At 43.2% G+C, this 23,056-nt stretch overlaps 1 protein-coding gene across 2 annotated transcripts in view; it reads left to right on the top strand.

Annotated features, from left to right (window-relative positions):
• The first annotated feature begins 14,777 nt into the window (after positions 1-14,777).
• The window catches only part of otud7a (OTU deubiquitinase 7A), a 103,431-nt gene continuing 95,152 nt past the window's right edge, over positions 14,778-23,056 (top strand). For both annotated transcript variants that reach the window (XM_041859538.2, XM_045214362.1), the window contains exon 1: positions 14,778-15,032. The gene's annotated coding sequence lies outside the window, so the exon portion shown is untranslated. The remainder of the gene's footprint in view (positions 15,033-23,056) is intronic.

Below are 23,056 nucleotides of genomic sequence, written 5' to 3'. Positions count from 1 at the left end.
AATGTTTGGCCTAATAAATATTTTCTGTTTCTACATTGCATTGGTGTTTACAGTGTACTTGTTACCCCTCTCAGCAGATTACTTTCACTGTAGAACATTGTATTGAAATGTAGATATAAGCCTATGAAAGACCAAAGAGCTTTAGATTTAGAACAACAGTGTTTACATGGTATATCCAAAAATGTACTATTATGAAAGATGTGTTTGCCATTTGATGCAAATGCTTCATTCTGACATGTGTTTATGGCATTTTGAATGCAGTGTTACATTTTGAAGGAGATGTGAGGCATTTTGCATTTTGTGTGTGCAGTTTTGGGAATTGTGTGTAGAGTTTTGAAAAAAGAAGACATAGTTTTGAAAACGTGTGTAAGCAGTTGGAAAAAACTGTAAGAGTGTGCTCCTAATCTCAGCTCGTTACCTGTATAAAAGACACCTGGGAGCCAGAAATCTTTCCGATTGAGAGGGGGTCAAATACTTATTTCCCTCATTAAAATGCAAATCAATTTAAAACATTTTTGACATGCGTTTTTTTTCTAGATTTATTTTTTTGTTATTCTGTCTCTCACTGTTCAAATAAACCTTCCATTAAAATTATAGACTGATCATTTCTTTGTCAGTGGGCAAACGTACAAAATCAGCAGGGGATCAAATACTTTTTTCCCCTCACTGTACAATGGGTTGTACAAAGGCATTTGTACCACAATGCTGCTGCGGTGATTGGTCCCATACTATATATGCTGTAGCCAGTTCTTCCATCGTTGCCATGTCTTCCTATACAGTATAGGGCCGGACTAGGGGCTGGTCATCCTATAGGAAACTGCCAAGCAGGGCTATGGGACAAAGGAGTGAAGGAGCTCTGCCTTAAATTAATTCAGATTGTCTGTTCCTCTCACCACTCAGCCAGGCCACGGCACCAACTCCCCCCCACCTCACGTTCCCTCTGGCAGACCAGCTGTGACCCAAATCACTAAGGAGAGAACTGAAGAGAAAGATCTGGAGAAAGAACACTGCCCAGATGAGAAGACTGGTAAGGAGTCCGTTTAGATTAGTGTTTCCCACTCCAATGTAGGTCTATGTCTTGTGTGTGCATGGCATTAGAATGCTGAATACTACCCGCCCTCCAAGACACCTACAGCACCCGATGTCACAGGAAGGCCAAAAAGATCATCAAGGACATCAACCACCCGAGCCACTGCCTGTTCACCCCGCTATCACCCAGAAGGCGAGGTCAGTACAGGTGCATCAAAGCTGGGACCGGGAGAATGAAAAACAGCTTCTATCTCAAGGCCATCAGACTGTTAAAAAGCCATCACTAGCACATTAGAGGCTGCTGCTGCCTATTGAAATCACTGGCCACTTTAAGAAATGGAACACTAGTCACTTTAATAATGTTTACATATCTTGCACTACTCATCTCATATGTATACACTGCATTCTATTCTATAATATTCTACTGTATCTTAGTCCAGGCCGCTCTGTCATTGCTTGTCCATATATGTATATATTCTTAAATCCCATTTCTTACTAGATTTGTGTGTTTTGGGTACATGTTGTGAAATTGTTAGATATTAATCGTTAGATATTACTGCACTGTCGGAGCTAGAAGCACAAGCATTTCGCAACACCCGCAATAACATCTGCTAAACACGTGTGTATGTGACAAATAAAATGTGATTTGATTTGATAAAATGACAGGAAGGGAGGATCGACTGAATGAGTAGGAGCAAAAACAGACTGCTCATATGAACTTTCAGATGGCCAAGTTAGTAGCCTATAGACTATATTAATATTATTATTGAATGGCCAAAGAGCGCTATTTTCACGTCGTCTAACAATATGTAATTGGAACCGGGTGTTATGGTCAGATGACATGAGAATAGAGCTCTTTGGCCAGGCACAGCAGTGGTGGGTTTGGTGTTGAAATAAGGATGCGATAAAAGCAGGAAACAACCCCAATACCTACTGTAAAATATGGTGGTGGATCTTTGATGTTATGGGGCTGTTTTCACTTCCACTGGTCCTGGGGGCCTTGTTAGGGTCAACGGCATCATGAACTCTACCAAGTACCAGGACCTTTTAGCCCAAAAAACCTGGATGCCTCTGCCAGGAGGCTGAAACTTGGCCGCAAGTGGATCTTTCAGCAAGACAATAACCCTAAGCGCACATCAAAGAAATTGAGCACTAAGTCAACATTTTTGTAATGTCCATCTCAGTCTCTGGACTTGAACCCCCATTTGAAGAGGACAGTCCATGAGCGCAGACGAAGGATATCAAGGAACTGGAAAAGATTCTATATGGAGGAATGGTCTAAGATCACTCCCAATGTGTTCTCCAATCTCATAAAACATTATAGAAAAAGGCTCAGTGCCGTTATCCTCGCGGAGGTGAGGTATTGAAAACAGGGGTGCCAAATAATTTTGACCTCTATCCTTCTTGAGAGAAAACATGTATTGTTAAACAAAATCTATTTCTCTGAGCAATTGTATTAGTATGAAATAATATAATTTCCCAATTTTTGGAGCATACAATATAGCTCTGTATTTGTATCATTTATTTTGTAGCTCAGTTGGTAGAGCATGGCGCTTGCAACGCCAGGGTTGTGGGTTCGATTCCCACGGGGGGCCAGTATGAAAAATGTATGCTCCCTGGATAAGAGCGTCTGCTAAATGACTAAAAAAAATGTAAATGTAAAATTTTATACTGCCTTTTTTTTTTGCTCATCATTATCAAGGGTGCCAGTAATTTTGGACCTGACTGTAGGCTATATACACTGAGTGCACAAAACATTAGGAACATATTTTTTTTTTTTTTTTTTTTAACAGTATAGCTTCCTTCCTCACTCGTCCTCAACGGAGTGATCTTGGATCCTCTGCACCTAAACACACGTGACCGTCCTCTTGACAACGTCTTGCTCTATAAAGGCTCTGCTTCAACTGAAATGGCTGGTGATGGACTTGTATCGCTATCCACTGGCTGTGTTCTTTGGTTAGAAGCTTATCACATTTTATTGGTCGCGTACATGTTTATGTTATTGCGGGTGAAGCTAAATGCTTGTGTTCCGAGCTCCAACAGCGCAGTAATATCTAACAATATAAACAAATCTAAAAGGAAAATAACTATAATATAAATATTAGGATGAGCAATGTCTGAGTCCGGAGTATAAATCTGTTTGTGATTGGATGTATAGACATTATGGATGGTACGTGGATAGAATATGTAGCATATCTGAAGAATACGTGGCTAGAATAGTGTATATATTATTTATATATATAAACTCTGCAAAAAAATAAACGTCCCTTTTTCAGGACAGTCTTTAAAAGGTCATTCATAAAAATCCAAGTAACTTCACAGATCTTCATTGTAAAGGGTTTAAACACTGTTTCCCATGCTTGTTCAATGAACCATAAACAATTAATGAACATGCACCTGTGGAACGGTCGTTAAGACACTAACAGCTTACAGACGGTAGGCAATTTAGCTCACAGTTATGAAAACTTAGGACACTAAAGAGGCCTTTCTAATGACTCTGAAAAACACCAAAAGAAAGATGCCCAGGGTCCCTGCTCATCTGCGTGAACGTGCCTTAGGCATTCTGCAACGAGGCATGAGGACTGCAGATGTGGCCAGGGCAATAAATTGCGATGTCCGTACTGTGAGATACCTAAGACAGCGCTATAGGGAGACAGGATGGACAGCTGATCGTCCTCGCAGTGGCAGACCACGTGTAACAACACCTGCACAGGATCGGTACATCCGAACATCACACCTGCGGGACAGGTACAGGATGGCATCAACAACTGCCAGAGTTACACCAGGAACGCACAATCCCTCCATCAGTTCTCAGACTGTCTGCAATAGGCTGAGAGAGGCTGGACTGAGGGCTTGTAGGCCTGTTGTAAGGCAGGTCCTCACCGGACATCACTGGCAACAACGTCGCTGGACCAGACAGGACTGGCAAAAAGTGCTCTTCACTGACGAGTCGCGGTTTTGTCTCACCAGGGGTGATGGTCGGATTCGCGTTTATCGTCGAAGGAAAGAGCGTTACACCGAGGCCTGTACTCAGGAGCGGGATCGATTTGGAGGTGGAGGGTACATCATGGTCTGGGGCGGTGTGTCACAGCATCATCGGACTGAGCTTGTTGTCATTGCAGGCAATCTCAACGCTGTGCGTTACAGGGAAGACACCCTCCTCCCTCATGTGGTACCCTTCCTGCAGGTTCATCCTGACATGACCCTCCAGCATGACAATGCCACCAGCCATACTGCTCGTTCTGTGCGTGATTTCCTGCAAGACAGGAATGTCAGTGTTCTGCCATGGCCAGCGAAGAGCCCGGATCTCAATCCCATTGAGCATGTCTGGGACCTGTTGGATCGGAGGGTGAGGGCTAGGGCTATTCCCCCCAGAAATGTCAGGGAACTTGCAGGTGCCTTGGTGGAAGAGTGGGGTAATATCTCACAGCAAGAACCGGCAAATCTGGTGCGGTCCATGAGTAGGAGATGCACTGCAGTACTTAATGCAGCTGGTGGCCACACCAGATACTGACTGTTACTTTTGACTTTGACCCCACCTTTGTTCAGGGACACATTATTCAATTTCTGTTAGTCACATGTCTGTGGAACTTGTTCAGTTTGTGTCTCAGTTGTTGAATCTTGTTATGTTCATACAAATATTTACACATGTTAAGTTTGCTGAAAAATAAACGCAGTTGACAGTGAGAGGACATACATTTTTTTGCTGAGTTTACAGTGGGGAAAAAAAGTATTTAGTCAGCCACCAATTGTGCAAGTTCTCCCACTTAAAATGATGAGAGAGGCCTGTAATTTTCATCATAGGTACATGTCAACTATGACAGACAAAATTAGATTTTTTTTTCTCCAGAAAATCACATTGTAGGATTTTTAATGAATTTATTTGCAAATTATGGTGGAAAATAAGTATTTGGTCAATAACAAAAGTTTCTCAATACTTTGTTATATACCCTTTGTTGGCAATGACACAGGTCAAATGTTTTCTGTAAGTCTTCACAAGGATTTCACACACTGTTGCTGGTATTTTGGCCCATTCCTCCATGCAGATCTCCTCTAGAGCAGTGATGTTTTGGGGCTGTCGCTGGGCAACACGGACTTTCAACTCCCTCCAAAGATTTTCTTTGGGGTTGAGATCTGGAGACTGGCTAGGCCACTCCAGGACCTTGAAATGCTTCTTACGAAGCCACTCCTTCGTTGCCCGGGAGGTGTGTTTGGGATCATTGTCATGCTAAAAGACCCAGCCACGTTTCGTCTTCAATGCCCTTGCTGATGGAAGGAGGTTTTCACTCAAAATCTCACGATACATGGCCCCATTCATTCTTTCCTTTACACGGATCAGTCGTCCTGGTCCCTTTGCAGAAAAACAGCCCCAAAGCATGATGTTTCCACCCCCATGCTTCACAGTAGGTATGGTGTTCTTTGGATGCAACTCAGCATTCTTTGTCCTCCAAACACGATGAGTTGAGTTTTTACCAAAAAGTTCTATTTTGGTTTCATCTGACCATATGACATTCTCCCAAACTTCAGACGGGCCTGGACATGTACTGGCTTAAGCAGGGGGACACGTCTGGCAATGCAGGATTTGAGTCCCTGGCGGAGTAGTGTGTTACTGATGGTAGGCTTTGTTACTTTGGTCCCAGCTCTCTGCAGGTCATTCACTAGGTCCCCCCGTGTGGTTCTGGGATTTTTGCTCACCGTTCTTGTGATCATTTTGACCCCACGGGTGAGATCTTGCCTGGAGCCCCAGATCGAGGGAGATTATCAGTGGTCTTGTATGTCTTCCATTTCCTAATAATTGCTCCCACAGTTGATTTCTTCAAACCAAGCTGCTTACCTATTGCAGATTCAGTCTTCCCAGCCTGGTGCAGGTCTACAATTTTGTTTCTGGTGTCCTTTGACAGCTCTTTGGTCTTGACCATAGTGGAGTTTGGAGTGTGACTGTTTGAGGTTGTGGACAGGTGTCTTGTATACTGATAACAAGTTCAAACAGGTGCCATTAATACAGGTAACGAGTGGAGGACAGAGGAGCCTCTTAAAGAAGAAGTTACAGGTCTGTGAGAGCCAGAAATCTTGCTTGTTTGTAGGTGACCAAATACTTATTTTCCACCATAATTTGCAAATAAATTCATTAAAAATCCTACAATGTGATTTTCTGGAAAAAAAATTCTCAATTTGTCTGTCATAGTTGACGTGTACCTATGATGAAAATGACAGGCCTCTCTCATCTTTTTAAGTGGGAGAACTTGCACAATTGGTGGCTGACTAAATACTTTTTTTCCCCACTGTATATATACAGCAACAGTTGAATAGGATGGCATTGACTAGAATACATATGAAAGATGCGCTACAGGGCGATAGTCATTTAGTTCAGTTATATACAGTGAGGGGAAAAAGTATTTGATCCCCTGCTGATTTTGTACGATTGCCCACTGACAAAGACATGATCAGTCTATAATTTTAATGGTAGGTTTATTTGAACAGTGAGAGACAGAATAACAACAAAATAATCCAGAAAAACGCATGTCAAAAATGTTATAAATTGATTTGCATTTTAATGAGGGAAATAAGTATTTGACCCCTCTGCAAAACATGACTTGGTGGCAAAACCCTTGTTGGCAATCACAGAGGTCAGACGTTTCTTGTAGTTGGCCACCAGGTTTGCACACATCTCAGGAGGGATTTTGTTCCACTCCTCTTTGCAGATCTTCTCCGTCATTAAGGTTTCGAGGCTGACGTTTGGCAACTCGAACCTTCAGCTCCCTCCACAGATTTTCTATGGGATTAAGGTCTGGAGACTGACTAGGCCACTCCAGGACCTTAATGTGCTTCTTCTTGAGCCACTCCTTTGTTGCCTTGGCCGTGTGTTTTGGGTCATTGCATGCTGGAATACCCATCCACGACCCATTTTCAATGCCCTGGCTGAGAGAAGGAGGTTCTCACCCAAGATTTGACATGGCCCCGTCCATCGTCCCTTTGATGCGGTGAAGTTGTCCTGTCCCCTTAGCAGAAAAACACCCCCAAAGCATAATGTTTCCACCTCCATGTTTGACGGTGGGGATGGTGTTCTTGGGGTCATAGGCAGCATTCCTCCTCCTCCAAACACAGCGAGTTGAGTTGATGCCAAAGAGCTCGATTTTGGTCTCATCTGACCACAACACTTTCACCCAGTTCTCCTCTGAATCATTCAGATGTTCATTGGCAAACTTCAGACGGCCTGTATATTGACTTGGAGAAGATCTGCAAAGAGGAGTGGAACAAAATCCCTCCTGAGATGTGTGCAAACCTGGTGGCCAACTACAAGAAACGTCTGACCTCTGTGATTGCCAACAAGGGTTTTGCCACCAAGTACTAAGTCAAATCAAATCAAATCAAATCAAATTTTATTGGTCACATGCGCCGAATACAACAGGTGCAGACATTACAGTGAAATGCTTACTTACAGCCCTTAACCAACAGTGCATTTATTTTTTACAAAAAAAGTTAAAATAAAACAACAACAAAAAAAGTGTTGAGAGAAAAAAGAGCAGAAGTAAAATAAAGTGACAGTAGGGAGGCTATATATACAGGGGGGTACCGGTGCAGAGTCAATGTGCGGGGGCACCGGCTAGTTGAGGTAGTTGAGGTAATATGTACATGTGGGTAGAGTTAAAGTGACTATGCATAAATAATTAACAGAGTAGCAGCAGCGTAAAAAGGATGGGGTGTCATGTTCTGCAGAGGGGTCAAATACTTATTTCCCTCATTAAAATGCAAATCAATTCATAACATTTTTGACATGCGTTTTTCTGGATTTTGTTGTTGTGATTCTGTCTCTCACTGTTCAAATAAACCTTCCATTAAAATTATAGACTGATCATGTCTTTGTCAGTGGGCAAACGTACAAAATCAGCAGGGGATCAAAGACTTTTTTCCCTCACTGTATATGTGCTTTCTTGAGCAGGGGGACCTTGCGGGCGCTGCAGGATTTTAGGAGCACTCCCTTTAAGAGTGTGCTCCTAATCTCAGCTCGTTACCTGTATAAAAGACACCTGGGAGCCAGAAATCTTTCCGATTGAGAGGGGGTCAAATACTTATTTCCCTCATTAAAATGAAAATCAATTTATAACATTTTTGAAATGCGTTTTTTTTCTAGATTTATTTGTTGGTATTTTGTCTCTCACTGTTCACATAAACCTTCCATTAAAATTATAGACTGATCATTTCTTTGTCAGTGGGCAAACATACAAAATCAGCAGGGGATCAAATGCTTTTTTCCCCTCACTGTACAATGGGTTGTACAAAGGCATTGGTACCACAACGCTGCTGCGGTGATTGGTCCCATACTATATACAGTGGGGAAAAAAAGTATTTAGTCAGTCACCAATTGTGCAAGTTCTCCCACTTAGAAAGATGAGAGAGGCCTGTAATTTTCATCATAGGTACACGTCAACTATGACAGACAAATTGAGAAAAAAATATCCAGAAAATCACATTGTAGGATTTTTCATGAATTTATTTGCAAATTATGGTGGAAAATAAGTATTTGGTCACCTACAAACAAGCAAGATTTCTGGCTCTCACAGACCTGTAACTTCTTCTTTAAGAGGCTCCCCTGTCCTCCACTCGTTACCTGTATTAATGGCACCTGTTTGAACTTGTTATCAGTATAAAATACACCTGTCCACAACCTCAAACAGTCACACTCCAAACTCCACTATGGCCAAGACCAAAGAGCTGTCAAAGGACACCAGAAACAAAATTGTAGACCTGCACCAGGCTGGGAAGACTGAATCTGCAATAGGTAAGCAGCTTGGTTTGAAGAAATCAACTGTGGGAGCAATTATTAGGAAATGGAAGACATACAAGACCGCTGATAATCTCCCTCGATCTGGGGCTCCACGCAAGATCTCACCCCGTGGGGTCAAAATGATCACAAGAACGGTGAGCAAAAATCCCAGAACCACACGGGGGGACCTAGTGAATGACCTGCAGAGAGCTGGGACCAAAGTAACAAAGCCTACCATCAGTAACACACTACGCCGCCAGGGACTCAAATCCTGCAGTGCCAGACGTGTCCCCCTGCTTAAGCCAGTACATGTCCAGGCCCGTCTGAAGTTTGCTAGAGTGCATTTGGATGATCCAGAAGAGGATTGGGAGAATGTCATATGGTCAGATGAAACCAAAATAGAACTTTTTGGTAAAAACTCAACTCGTCGTGTTTGGAGGACAAAGAATGCTGAGTTGCATCCAAAGAACACCATACCTACTGTGAAGCATGGGGGTGGAAACATCATGCTTTGGGGCTGTTTTTCTGCAAAGGGACCAGGACGACTGATCCGTGTAAAGGAAAGAATGAATGGGGCCATGTATTGTGAGATTTTGAGTGAAAACCTCCTTCCATCAGCAAGGGCATTGAAGATGAAACGTGGCTGGGTCTTTCAGCATGACAATGATCCCAAACACACCGCCCGGGCAACGAAGGAGTGGCTTCGTAAGAAGCATTTCAAGGTCCTGGAGTGGCCTAGCCAGTCTCCAGATCTCAACCCCATAGAAAATCTTTGGAGGGAGTTGAAAGTCCATGTTGCCCAGCGACAGCCCCAATACATCACTGCTCTAGAGGAGATCTGCATGGAGGAATGGGCCAAAATACCAGCAACAGTGTGTGAAAACCTTGTGAAGACTTACAGAAAACGTTTGACCTGTGTCATTGCCAACAAAGGGTATATAACAAAGTATTGAGAAACTTTTGTTATTGACCAAATACTTATTTTCCACCATAATTTGCTAATAAATTCATTAAAAATCCTACAATGTGATTTTCTAGATTTTTTTATCTCATTTTGTCTGTCATAGTTGACGTGTACCTATGATGAAAATTATAGGCCTCTCTCATCTTTTTAAGTGGGAGAACTTGCACAATTGGTGGCTGACTAAATACTTTTTTTCCCCACTGTATGCTGTAGCCAGTTCTTCCATCGTTGCCATGTCTTCCTATACAGTATAGGGGGCCGGACTAGGGGCTGGTCATCCTGCAGGCCAGCTGCCAAGCAGGGCTATGGGACAAAGGAGTGAAGGAGCTCTGCCTTAAATTAATTCAGATTGTCTGTTCCTCTCACCACTCAGCCAGGCCAAGGCACCAACTCTCTCTCTCCCCCCCCCCCACCCCCCCACCCCCACCTCACGTTCCCTCTGGCAGACCAGCTGTGACCCAAATCACTAAGGAGAGAACTGAAGAGAAAGATCTGGAGAAAGAACACTGCCCAGATGAGAAGACTGGTAAGGAGTCCGTTTAGATTAGTGTTTCCCACTCCAATGTACTGTGGGTCTATGTCTTGTGTGTGCATGGCATTAGAATGCTGAATACTACCCGCCCTCCAAGACACCTACAGCACCCGGTGTCACAGGAAGGCCAAAAAGATCATCAAGGACATCAACCACCCGAGCCACTGCCTGTTCACCCCGCTATCACCCAGAAGGCGAGGTCAGTACAGGTGCATCAAAGCTGGGACAGAGAGAATGAAAAACAGCTTCTATCTCAAGGCCATCAGACTGTTATATAGCCATTACTAGCACATTAGAGGCTGCTGCTGCCTATTGAAATCACTGGCCACTTTAAGAAATGGAACACTAGTCACTTTAATAATGTATACATATCTTGCACTACTCATCTCATATGTATATACTGCATTCTATTCTATAATATTCTACTGTATCTTAGTCCATGCCACTCTGTCATTGCTTGTCCATATATGTATATATTCTTAAATTCCATTCCTTACTAGATTTGTGTGTTTTGGGTACATGTTGTGAAATGGTTAGATATTAATCGTTAGATATTACTGCACTGTCGGAGCTAGAAGCACAAGCATTTCGCAACACCCGCAATAACATCTGCTAAACACGTGTGTATGTGACAAATAAAATGTGATTTGATTTGATAAAATGACAGGAAGGGAGGATTGACTGAATGAGTAGGAGCAAAAACAGACTGCTCATATGAACTTTCAGATGGCCAAGTTAGTAGCCTATAAATCAAATCAAATCAAATCAAATCAAATTTTATTGGTCACATGCGCCGAATACAACAGGTGCAGACATTACAGTGAAATGCTTACTTACAGCCCTTAACCAACAGTGCATTTATTTTAAACAAAAAAAGTAAGAATAAAACAACAACAAAAAAAGTGTTGAGAAAAAAAGAGCAGAAGTAAAATAAAGTGACAGTAGGGAGGCTATATATACAGGGGGGTACCGGTGCAGAGTCAATGTGCGGGGGCACCGACTATATTAATATTATTATTGAATGGCCAAAGAGCGCTATTTTCACGTCGTCTAACATTATGTAATTGGAACCGGGTGTTATGGTCAGATGACATGAGAATAGAGCTCTTTGGCCAGGCACAGCAGTGGTGGGGTTGGTGTTGAAATAAGGATGCGATAAAAGCAGGAAACAACCCCAATAACTACTGTAAAATATGGTGGTGGATCTTTGATGTTATGGGGCTGTTTTCGCTTCCACTGGAACTGGGGGCCTTGTTAGGGTCAACGGCATCATGAACTCTACCAAGTACCAGGACCTTTTAGCCCAAAAAACCTGGATGCCTCTGCCAGCAAGTGGATCTTCCAGCAAGACAATAACCCTAAGCGCACATCAAAGAAATTGAGCACTAAGTCAACATTTTGTAATGTCCATCTCAGTCTCTGGACTTGAACCCCATTTGAAGAGGACAGTCCATGAGCGCAGACGAAGGATATCAAGGAACTGGAAAATATTCTATATGGAGGAATGGTCTAAGATCACTCCCAATGTGTTCTCCAATCTCATAAAACATTATAGAAAAAGGCTCAGTGCCGTTATCCTCGCGGAGGTGAGGTATTGAAAACAGGGGTGCCAAATAATTTTGACCTCTATCCTTCTTGAGAGAAAACATGTATTGTTAAACAAAATCTATTTCTCTGAGCAATTGTATTAGTATTAAATAATATAATTTCCCAATTTTTGGAGCATACAATATAGCTCTGTATTTGTATCATTTATATTGTAGCTCAGTTGGTAGAGCATGGCGCTTGCAACGCCAGGGTTGTGGGTTCGATTCCCACGGGGGGCCAGTATGAAAAATGTATGCACTCACTAACTGTAAGTCGCTCTGGATAAGAGCGTCTGCTAAATGACTAAAAAATGTACATGTAAAATTTTATACAGCCTTTTTTTGCTCATCATTATCAAGGGTGCCAGTAATTTTGGACCTGACTGTAGGCTATATACACTGAGTGCACAAAACATTAGGAACACCTTCCTAATATTGAGTTGCACCCCCTTTTGCCCTCAGAACAGCCTCAATTTGTCGGGGCGTGGACTCTACAAGGTGTCGAAAGCGTTCCACAGGGATACTGGCCCATGTTATAATAATAATAAGCCATTTAGCAGACGCTTTTATCCAAAGCGACTTACAGTCTTGTGTGCATACATTTTTACGTATGGGTGGTCCCAGGGATCGAACCCACTACCCTGGCGTTACAAGCGCCATGCTCTACCAATTGAGCTACAGAGGACCACCCATGTTGACCACACATGTTGACTCCAATACTTCCCACAGTTGTGTCAAGTTGGATGGATGTCCTTTGGGTGGTGGACCATTCTTGATACACACAGGAAACTGTTGAGCGTCAAAAACCCAGCAGCATTGCAGTTCTTGACACACTCAAACCATACCCCATTCAAAGGCACTTTTATCTTGCTCATTCACCCTCTGAATCGCACACGTACACAATCCATGTCTCAAGGCTTAAAAATCCTTCTTTAACCTGTCTCCTCCCCTTCATCTACACTGATTGAAGTGGATTTAACAGGTGACATCAATAAGGGATAATATCTTTCATCTGGATTCGACCTGGTCAGTCTGTCATGGAAAGGGCAGGTGTTCCTAATGTTTTGTACACTTAGTATTTATACACTACATGACCAAAAGTATGTGCACACCTGCTCATTTAACATCTCCTTCCAAAATCATGGGCATTAATATGAAGTTGGTCCTCCCCTTTTGCTGCTATAACAGCCTCCACTCTTCTGGGAAGGCTTTCCACTAGATGTTGGAACATTGCTGCTGGGATTTGCTTCCATTCAGCCACAAGAGCATTAGTGAGGTAGAGCACTGATGTTGGGCGATTAGGCCTGGCTCGCAGTCAGCGTTCCAATTCATCCCAAAGGTGTTCGATGGGGTTGAGGTCAGGGTTCTGTGCGGGCCAGTCAAGTTATTCCACACTGATCTCGACAAACCATTTCTGTATGGACCTCACTTTGTGCACGGGGGCATTGTCATGCTGAAACAGGAAAGGTCCTTCCCAAAACTGTTCCCTCAAGTTGGAAGCACAGAATCGTCTAGAATGTCATTGTATGCTGTAGCGTTAAGATTTCCCTTCACTGGAACTAAGGGGCCTAGCCCGAACCATGAAAAATAGCCCCAGACCATTATTCCTCCTCCACCAAACTTTACAGTTGGCACTATGCATTGGGGCAGGTAGCGTTCTCCTGGCGTCTGCCAAACCCAGATTCATCCTTCAGACTGCCAGATGGTGAAGCGTGATTCATCATTCCAGAGAACGCAATTCCACTGCTCCAGAGTCCAATAGCGGCGAGCTTTACACCACTCCAGCCAACGCTTGGCATTGTACATGTTGATCTTAGGCTTGTGTGAGGCTGCTCGGCCATGAAAACCTATTTCATGAAGCTCCCGACGAACAGTTCTTGTGCTGACGTTGCTTCCGGAAACAGACGATTTTTATGCGCTACGCACTTCAGCACTCACCGGTCACGTTCTGTGAGCTTGTGTGGCCTACCACTTCGCGGCTGAGCCGTTGTTGCTCCTAGACGTTTACACTTCACAATAACAGCACTTCCACTTGACCGGGGGCAGCTCTAGCAGGGCAGAAATAGGACGAACTGACTTTTTATAAAGGTGGCATCCTATGACGGTGCCACATTGAAAGTCACTGAGCTCTTCAGTAAGGCCATTCTACTGCCAATGTTTGTCTATGGAGAGTGCATGGCTGTGTGCTTGATTTTATACACCTGTCAGCAAGGGGTGTGGCTGAAATAGCCGAATCCAGTAATTTGAAGGGGTGTCCACATACTTTTGTATATATAGTCTATAGTCATATGAATATTGCATTGACTGTTGTCTGTAGGGATGTGCCCTGTCTGTCCACAATGAGACATCTGACACACATCAACTTGTGATTGTCTGGTATGATGTTGAGGTATGTGTGTGTGGGCCCTATTTCTGTTTTTTAATTACGATTATATGGGCTAATAATTCAAACGAATTTATAATTGATCTCATGACTACACAGACAGGACTAGAAAATTCATTTTATGTGAGACTACAGTAGCCCATGGTTATCGCTGCCACTGCACATCACCAGCCATTCAAATACAGAACAATGCCACTGATGTACAGAGCAACAATGTAGCCACTCGAAAACATGACGGCATTGTCTAAGGCACCGTCTTTCAGCCAGCCGGGGACCGACAAGCGCCATCCACTGGTGTGCCCCAAGCGTGTAATAATGAAGCCTAGCTGAACCATAGTGATACATTGTATTACTACCAGCGCCATTTATGTAACCACCACACTACTCAAGAAGACACCCGTCTCCTAAGTTTTGTTGGCATAAAGCCTACACCGGACAAGGGCCAAAAACGGGCGGCGGGTTCTGAATTCCGTAGCCAGACAGACAGACACTGACAAGGGGAAATCGTCAATGGCGTTAAAGGAGGGGGGTGGTGCTGTTGATCCTTGACGTCATGCTGAGGAATGGAGGAGGGGGAGTGACTTGGTGCTTGTGGTGCAGCAGCAGGCAGAGACGGAGTGAGAGATGACCAGAGGAGGATGAGAGGAGCGCAGACAGACAGGCAGTCTGGCGGGCATGTTTATCACACAGGGACAAATAAAACACGGACATACAGAGACAGGGACCCGTGGGGATTAAACAAGGAATGACGGGAGACAATGACTAAATACACGGTGAGTTGACGCCTATGTTGACGCAATAATAGTCAGGCTATAGTCAATATTTGACGCTGTACATCTTTGTTCTTCCATCACTGCAGACGTGAAGCAGGTGCACCCTGTTTGGTCCTATAGATTTGGATTGTCGAGCCTATGCACAGTTTTGATTCATTTGAATTATGCTGGCTAGATAGCGTATACCGTAGCCTATGATGAGATTGGTAAATGCAGTGATATGTGGAGAATGGTGCAAAGAGATATCAATCTCAACAGTGGCCTTTAAAGGTAAACACCGTGTGATTTTTTGGGGGGTCAGGATGAACCAAATGTGATATATCATAGGTCCATCGTTTCTCTGTCATGAAAGGAATAGAGCATATCATTTCATGATGATGTTAGGGCCTAGGCTACACAAACGGAGGCTACAAGCACTGGGTAATGTGATGATTGTTTTCGGAGCAGCCTCCTGTATCCTAGTATAAAGGCAGTCGCATACAATAAGGTAGTCTACGTAACATGCAGTTGAGCATAGGAATACACCATGCGTAAAAACCATGCATCCAGAAAGCACAATATTGCTGTTGTGTAATCACACTCCGATATAGCATGAGACATACCCGATACCTGTTTGTTTTATTATTCGTAACCTTATGTGATTCTCTTTATTTCTACGACACAAAACGCACAGATAGGCCTACCTTTTAACCCGTGCGTTGATTTAAAACATGATTGTGCCCTCTTTGTCGACGACCAGCATCAATAGGATATTTAAAAATATATATATTTGTATAAAACCGTTAGACCGTTTTTTATAGGCCTAAGTAAACGATAGGTAGGCTATGTCACGTTCATAGTCGGACGTCGTTGTGTGTCTGAGTTCAGTCATCTTTTTAAATAGCTCAGCGTATCATTACATTTACATTTATGTTACTATCATGATTAGTAACACATACTTGTAAAGGCCTTCGTTGCCTGGACGTGTGGTTGCTTGATCACTGCTATGGAATTGCAGTCCAATTATTTTCTTTTCTGTGAAGTGATTAGCTAGCCACATTGTTCCGTGACAGTCTATTGGATATAATAATAGATGAGATATCATCTACATACTAATATTTTTCCCATTGAATCTGTTAGAATGGCTCTCTCATTGTCTGTCTGTGTGATCATGTACACCTAGCCACAGTGTGTATTCTGGTTGGATCAGGTACTGCACAGGGACGGCTTGTTCAATAGGGCGATATGGGCGACGCACTGCCAAACGGGAAAAGGAAGGGATTTTTTTTCTAATCAATTATATCACGGCAACAGCAGTTATCAGTGTTCACGTCTGATCTGCCAGCCACTAAATGTCAAATCAGGCTAAAGTCGTGCTTCAAATGGCCCCGCCCGTTTTTGGGGCGATTTCAGTCAAGTTGAAAATCGCCCAGAAGTCTCTCATAGCCTGTCATGTAAAATCTATTTTTTCACATTTCAAAGCTTTCAATACATTCTCTATGGGTGTCTGTGGGCATGCACTTACGCGCTTTCGTCATACGTGACGTAACGTTGAACGTAACTAAGACAATGGCGGCTAGAAGCGTCTCTGTTGCGACCTGCAGTGCGGCGTTATTTTATGTTTTTAATTTGTAGACTTAGTTTACAAACATTCTGCCAACCATGGATTTCCAGTGGTTGGTTTTGGACTGATCTTGTTGATCGTGTACATACCCGCTACTGAACGGACTAAATAATGAAAACGCTGCTGGCAGCTGAATCCCAATACAGCTGGGAGACTTGGCTGGATGAGTCCCGGACAGAGAAGTGGAGCCGGCCACCTTCACCCTGGTCAGAGCGGACCGCGATCCTGGTAAGAGAGCGACTCTGTACCCCGACATTGAACTGCTTTCTGTGTCATTGCGACCTTACTATCAATTCAATTCAATTTAAGGGCTTTATTGGCATGGGAAACGTGTGTTAACATTGCCAAAGCAAGGGAAGTAGATAGTAAACAAAAGTGAAATAAACAATAAATATTAACAGTAAACATTACACTCAGAAGTTTCAAAAGAATAAAGACATTTCAAATGTCATATTATGTATATATACAGTGTTGTTACAATGTGCAAATAGTTAAAGTACAAATGGGAAAATAAATAAACATAAATATGGGTTGTATTTACAATGGTGTTTGTTCTTCACTGGTTGCCCTTTTCTTGTGGCAACAGGTCACAAATCTTGCAGCTGTGATGGCACACTGTGGTTTTTCACCCAGTAGATAAGGGAGTTTATCAAAATTGGGTTTGTTTTCGAATTCTTTGTGGATCGCTGTAATCTGAGGGAAATATGTGTCTCTAATATGGTCATACATTTGGCAGGAGGTTAGGAAGTGCAGCTCAGTTTCCACCTCATTTTGTGGGCAGTGTGCACATAGCCTGTCTTCTCTTGAGAGCCAGGTCTGCCTACGGCGGCCTTTCTCAATAGCAAGGCTATGGTCACTGAGTCTGTACATAGTCAAAGCTTTCATTAAGTTTGGGTCAGTCACAGTGGTCAGGTATTCTGCCACTGTGTACTCTCTGTTTAGGGCCAAATAGCATTCTAGTTTGCTCTGTTTTTTGTTTGTTCTTTCCAATGTGTCAAGTAATTCTCTTTTTGTTTTCTCATGATTTGGTTGGGTCTAATTGTGTTGTTGTTGTTGTTGTTGTTGTTGTCCTGGGGCTGTGTGGGGTCTGTTTGTGTTTGTGAACAGAGGCCCAGGACAAGCTTACTTAGGGGACTCTTCTCCAAGTTCATCTCTCTGTAGGTGATGGCTTTGTTATGGAAGGTTTGGGAATCGCTTCCTTTTAAGTGGTTACTATCTGCCCCGTGAGTTCCCCCAATTGTTTGTTACCGTTGTGTACTGTTGATAATCACAAGTTTACTGGAGAACTGAGACCAAGTAGAGACTTTGGACAGGGTGGATATGGTATAATAAAGGCAGTTTATTCAGAGGTAAAGATATCTGGAATCGCGTGCACGGACTCGTGCACGTGTGTAGGTCACCTAAATCATCAGAAAAATTGCCCCTCCTGAGAATTTTTTCAGGAGCCGCCACTGGTACTGCATAGCTGTTTTTTAGTGTTGTGTTGTTGTATTCTACACTATGGACGTCTAATATTTCCTTAGCATAGGGGTTTGTGAATCCGACTCCAACTATTATGTAATAATCATGCTGATTGTAAATGGCATACAACCATAGAAATAGAATGCCTTCTACGTCTCTGTCTACAACATGGACTCAAACTAGTTAAGACTTAGACCTCTTAACTAGGCTGAACCTAGAGGCAGCCAGGGTCATTCTGCATTCACCTGTATTCTGTATTCCGTGTGTGTGTGAGAGAGTCTGAGTGAGAGTCTGAGTGTGAGTGTGTGTGTGTGTGTGTGTGCATGGCAGGGTTTCATCCTATTCTAGATGTAGGTCACACCTGTTCCCTATTTAACCCGGTGGCTCCCGTTGTGTTTTGTGCGCGTTTGTTATTTCGTTTGGTGAGTCGTTTGGTGAGTCGTTTGGTGAGTCGTTTGGTGTGTCGTTTCGTGTGTCGTTTGGTGAGTCGTTTGGTGTGTCGTTTGGTGAGTCGTTTGGTGAGTCGTTTGGTGAGTCGTTTGGTGAGCGGGTTTGTTCCTCCCCTGTCTGGAGGTATTTTGCATTGGTGTCTTTTACTTATTCAGTAAAGAACGTTTTCATTGAGTTCTGTGTCCTGCGCCTGACTTCGACCCACCGCGTTACACTGACACCGCGTGACACCGCTAACATTTCAAAGCTGGACTGGACCACTTCTGAATAGTTCCAAGAGGGTTCCGACACTGTATGTTAGCCTGTTCTCGGATCTGTTTGCGTGCTGTTGTCACGTGACCCATGTAGGCATTGACAAGACAGCACCGACAGATCTGGAACCAGGCCATTCCCTCCCCTACCCTGGACGACGCTGGGCCAATTGTGCGCCGCCCCCCAATGGGATTCGAACCAGGATCTCTAGTGGCACAGCTAGCACTGCGATGCAGTGCCTTGGACAACTGCGCCACTCGGGAGGCTACTAGGAAGTTAATGCGAGACTCAGGGATGTTGTTGTTGTATGCAGCGCTGTCTCCTCTTGGGGAAAGTGCATGCAATAACAGACCCTCAGCAGAACTGTTAATGCAGTACTTTGTAGTCTAACTGTGGATCTGCTCTCAGACACTAGAGCGTTTTAAATAGTTAACATTTCAAAAGCTCCAATAGCTGGCCCGTTCACAGCTACTTTCTTCCAGATTGATTAAAGTATTTAGTGAAAGAATCAGTCATTTTCTCTCATAATGTTATTTCTGTGAATGACAGCCACGAGCATGAATGAGAAACGTCTGCATAAATCTGTGGACCCAGAGTTAGGACAAGTCTTACGGCGCAGTAAGTCAATTCAGATCTGGCCTTGTCATTCTGTTGTAGGCTGGAGGCTACGCAGGCTGGTTATTGTATCGATCTTATTCAGTGTTCCACTAGCCAAGATCATTACAGGTACAGGTACATATTGAATAGGGGATTCAACCAACTGAAAACTGCAAAAATGCATTTGTTTCGTACTGAAATATAGACATAAGTCATCTAGATGAATGCATTGGATAAGAACATCTGCCAAATGAGGAGAAACGCTGAGAAGTGAAAATAAATCAGTATTATGTTTTTCATTTGTTATACAAGCATTTTCGATTCGTTTGGCCTAAAAAAAACAAATCCAATATTGTGTGGATCAACTAAAGCACATTATGACGTTCATACGACACAATATTAGTTTACGTAAAGCTATCGTCAAAGGTTTTGCTATATAAATTCTAATCCTCGACCCTCCTAAATCTTGACTGATGACTAAATAAAGTGTTTTCTACTCAAATGACCCTGTTATGTTGTTTGATACTGAGTATGACCAGGAGTCTAGTGATTCCCAACATACAGGGACAATGTTTGTATAGCTCTCTAGTTTGATCACACCCATATTTACCTTTCACACCTGTCCATTGTTTTTTACGTGCTCTCTCTCTCTCTTCTCACATTGCTGAAGTGCTGGACAGGCACATTTTTACTCTTCGAGCTTGTTTTTTAAGTGCACTCTCATTCACTGTAGGAGGCTATGGTTCCACTTTATATGAAGCATTGTTTGACTACTGCCAAAGACAAGTGTTTGACAGACAAACATGAGTAAAGTTATTTCGGATTCAGAATTTATCTTAACAAATTGCATGTACAGTGGCTTGCGAAAGTATTCACCCCCCTTGGCATTTTTCCTATTTTGTTGCCTTACAACCTGGAATTAGAATAGATTTTTTGGGGGGGTTTGTATCATTTGATTTACACAACATGCCTACCACTTTGAAGATGCAAAATATTTTTTATTGTGAAACAAACAAGAAATATGACAAAAAAACTGAAAACTTGAGCGTGCATAACTATTCACCCCCAAAGTCAATACTTTGTAGAGCCACCTTTTGCAGCAATTACAGCTGCAAGTCTCTTGGGGTATGTCTCTATAAGCTTGGCACATCTAGCTACTGGGATTTTTGCCCATTCTTCAAGGCAAAACTGCTCCAGCTCCTTCAAGTTGGATGGGTTCCGCTGGTGTACAGCAATCTTTAAGTCATACCACAGATTCTTAATTGGATTGAGGTCTGGGCTTTGACTAGGCCATTCCAAGACATTTAAATGTTTCCCCTTAAACCACTCAAGTGTTGCTCTAGCAGTATGCTTAGGGTCATTGTCCTGCTGGAAGGTGAACCTCCGTCCCAGTCTCAAATCTCTGGAAGACTGAAACAGGTTTCCCTCAAAAATGTCCCTGTACTTAGCACCATCCATCATTTCTTGAATTCTGACCTGTTTCCCAGTCCCTGCAGATGAAAAACATCCCCACAGCATGATGCTGCCACCACCATGCTTCACTGTGGGGATGGTGTTCTCGGGGTAATGAGAGGTGTTGGGTTTGCGACAGACATAGCGTTTTCCTTGATGGCCAAAAAGCTCAATTTTAGTCTCATCTGACCAGAGTACCTTCTTCCATATGTTTGGGGAGTTTCCCACATGCCTTTTGGCGAACACCAAACGTGTTTGCTTATTTTTTTCTTTAAGCAATGGCTTTTTTCTGGCCACTCTTCCGTAAAGCCCAGCTCTGTGGAGTGTACAGCTTAAAGTGGTCCTATGGACAGATACTCCAATCTCCGCTGTGGAGCTTTGCAGCTCCTTCAGGGTTATCTTTGGTCTCTTTGTTGCCTCTCTGATTAATGCCCTCCTTGCCTGGTCCATTCGTTTTTATGGGTGGCCCTCTCTTGGCAGGTTTGTTGTGGTGCCATATTCTTTCCATTTTTTAATAATGGATTTAATGGTGGTCCGTGGGATGTTCAAAGTTTCAGATATTTTTTTATAACCCAACCCTGATCTGTACTTCTCCACAACTTTGTCCCTGACCAGTTTGGAGAGCTCCTTGGTCTTCATGGTGCCACTTGCTTGGTGGTGCCCCTTGCTTAGTGGTGTTGCAGACTCTGGGGCCTTTCAGAACAGGTGTATATATACTGAGGTCATGTGACACTTAGATTGCACACAGGTGGACTTTATTTAACTAATTATGTGACTTCTGAAGGTAATTGGTTGCACCATATCTTTTTTAGGGGCTTCAAAGCAAAGGGGGTGAATACATATGCACACACCACTTTTCCGTTATTTATTTTGTATAATTTTTTTAAACAAGTTATTTTTTGCATTTCACTTCACCAATTTGGACTATTTCGTGTATGTCCATTACATGAAATCCAAATAATACAAATCCATTTAAATTACAGGTTGTAATGCAACAAAATAGGAAAAAACGCCAAGGGGGGATGAATACTTTTGCAAGGCACTGTAGTCGTTCTCTGACATCAGTCCAACACATCTACTGAATGGACTAACGATGAGCGTTAATAAACAGAATGGCTTTGTCCCAAATGGCACCCAAATCCCTATTTAGAGCACTACTTTTGACCAGAGTCCAGGGCTCTATATAGATAATAGGGTGTCATCTGGGAGGCAGCCATCCCATAAATAAACAACAGTATCTGACCCAGGGGAAAACAGATGTTAACCCGTGATGGACCCAGGGGAAAACAGATGTTAACCCGTGATGGACCCAGGGGAAAACAGATGTTAACCCGTGATGGACCCAGGTGAAAACAGGTGTTAACCCGTGATGGGCCCAGGGGAAAACAGATGTTAACCTGTGATGGACCCAGGGGAAAACAGATGTTAACCCGTGATGGACCCAGGGGAAAACAGATGTTAACCTGTGATGGACCCAGGGGAAAACAGATGTTAACCCGTGATGGGCCCAGGGGAAAACAGATGTTAACCTGTGATGGACCCAGGTGAAAACAGGTGTTAACCCGTGATGGGCCCAGGTGAAAACAGATGTTAACCCGTGATGGACCCAGGTGAAAACAGATGTTAACCTGTGATGGACCCAGGTGAAAACAGATGTTAACCCGTGATGGACCCAGGTGAAAACAGATGTTAACCCGTGATGGACCCAGGTGAAAACAGATGTTAACCCGTGATGGACCCAGGTGAAAACAGATGTTAACCCGTGATGGACCCAGGTGAAAACAGATGTTAACCTGTGATGGACCCAGGTGAAAACAGATGTTAACCTGCGATGGAGTAGCCGTCATGAATCATCAGAGCTTCACCCTCTGTACTGAAACCCTCTGTACCTCTGTTCTGACTAAAACCCTCTGTAACTCTGTTCTGACTGAAACCCTCTGTAACTCTGTTCTGACTGAAACCCTCTGTAACTGTTCTGACTGAAACCCTCTGTACCGCTGTTCTGACTGAAACCCTCTGTACCTCTGTTCTGACTGAAACCCTCTGTAACTCTGTTCTGACTGAAACCCTCTGTAACTGTTCTGACTGAAACCCTCTGTAACTCTGTTCTGGCTGAAACCCTCTGTATCTCTGTTCTGACTGAAACCCTCTGTAACTCTGTTCTGACTGAAACCCTCTGTATCTCTGTTCTGACTGAAACCCTCTGTAA

This window comes from Coregonus clupeaformis, unplaced genomic scaffold (genome assembly GCF_020615455.1).
Source record: "Coregonus clupeaformis isolate EN_2021a unplaced genomic scaffold, ASM2061545v1 scaf0244, whole genome shotgun sequence".
NCBI lineage: Eukaryota > Metazoa > Chordata > Actinopteri > Salmoniformes > Salmonidae > Coregonus > Coregonus clupeaformis.
The sequence above is the reverse complement of the archived record's forward strand: the minus strand, read 5'-3'. Positions and strand labels throughout refer to the sequence as shown.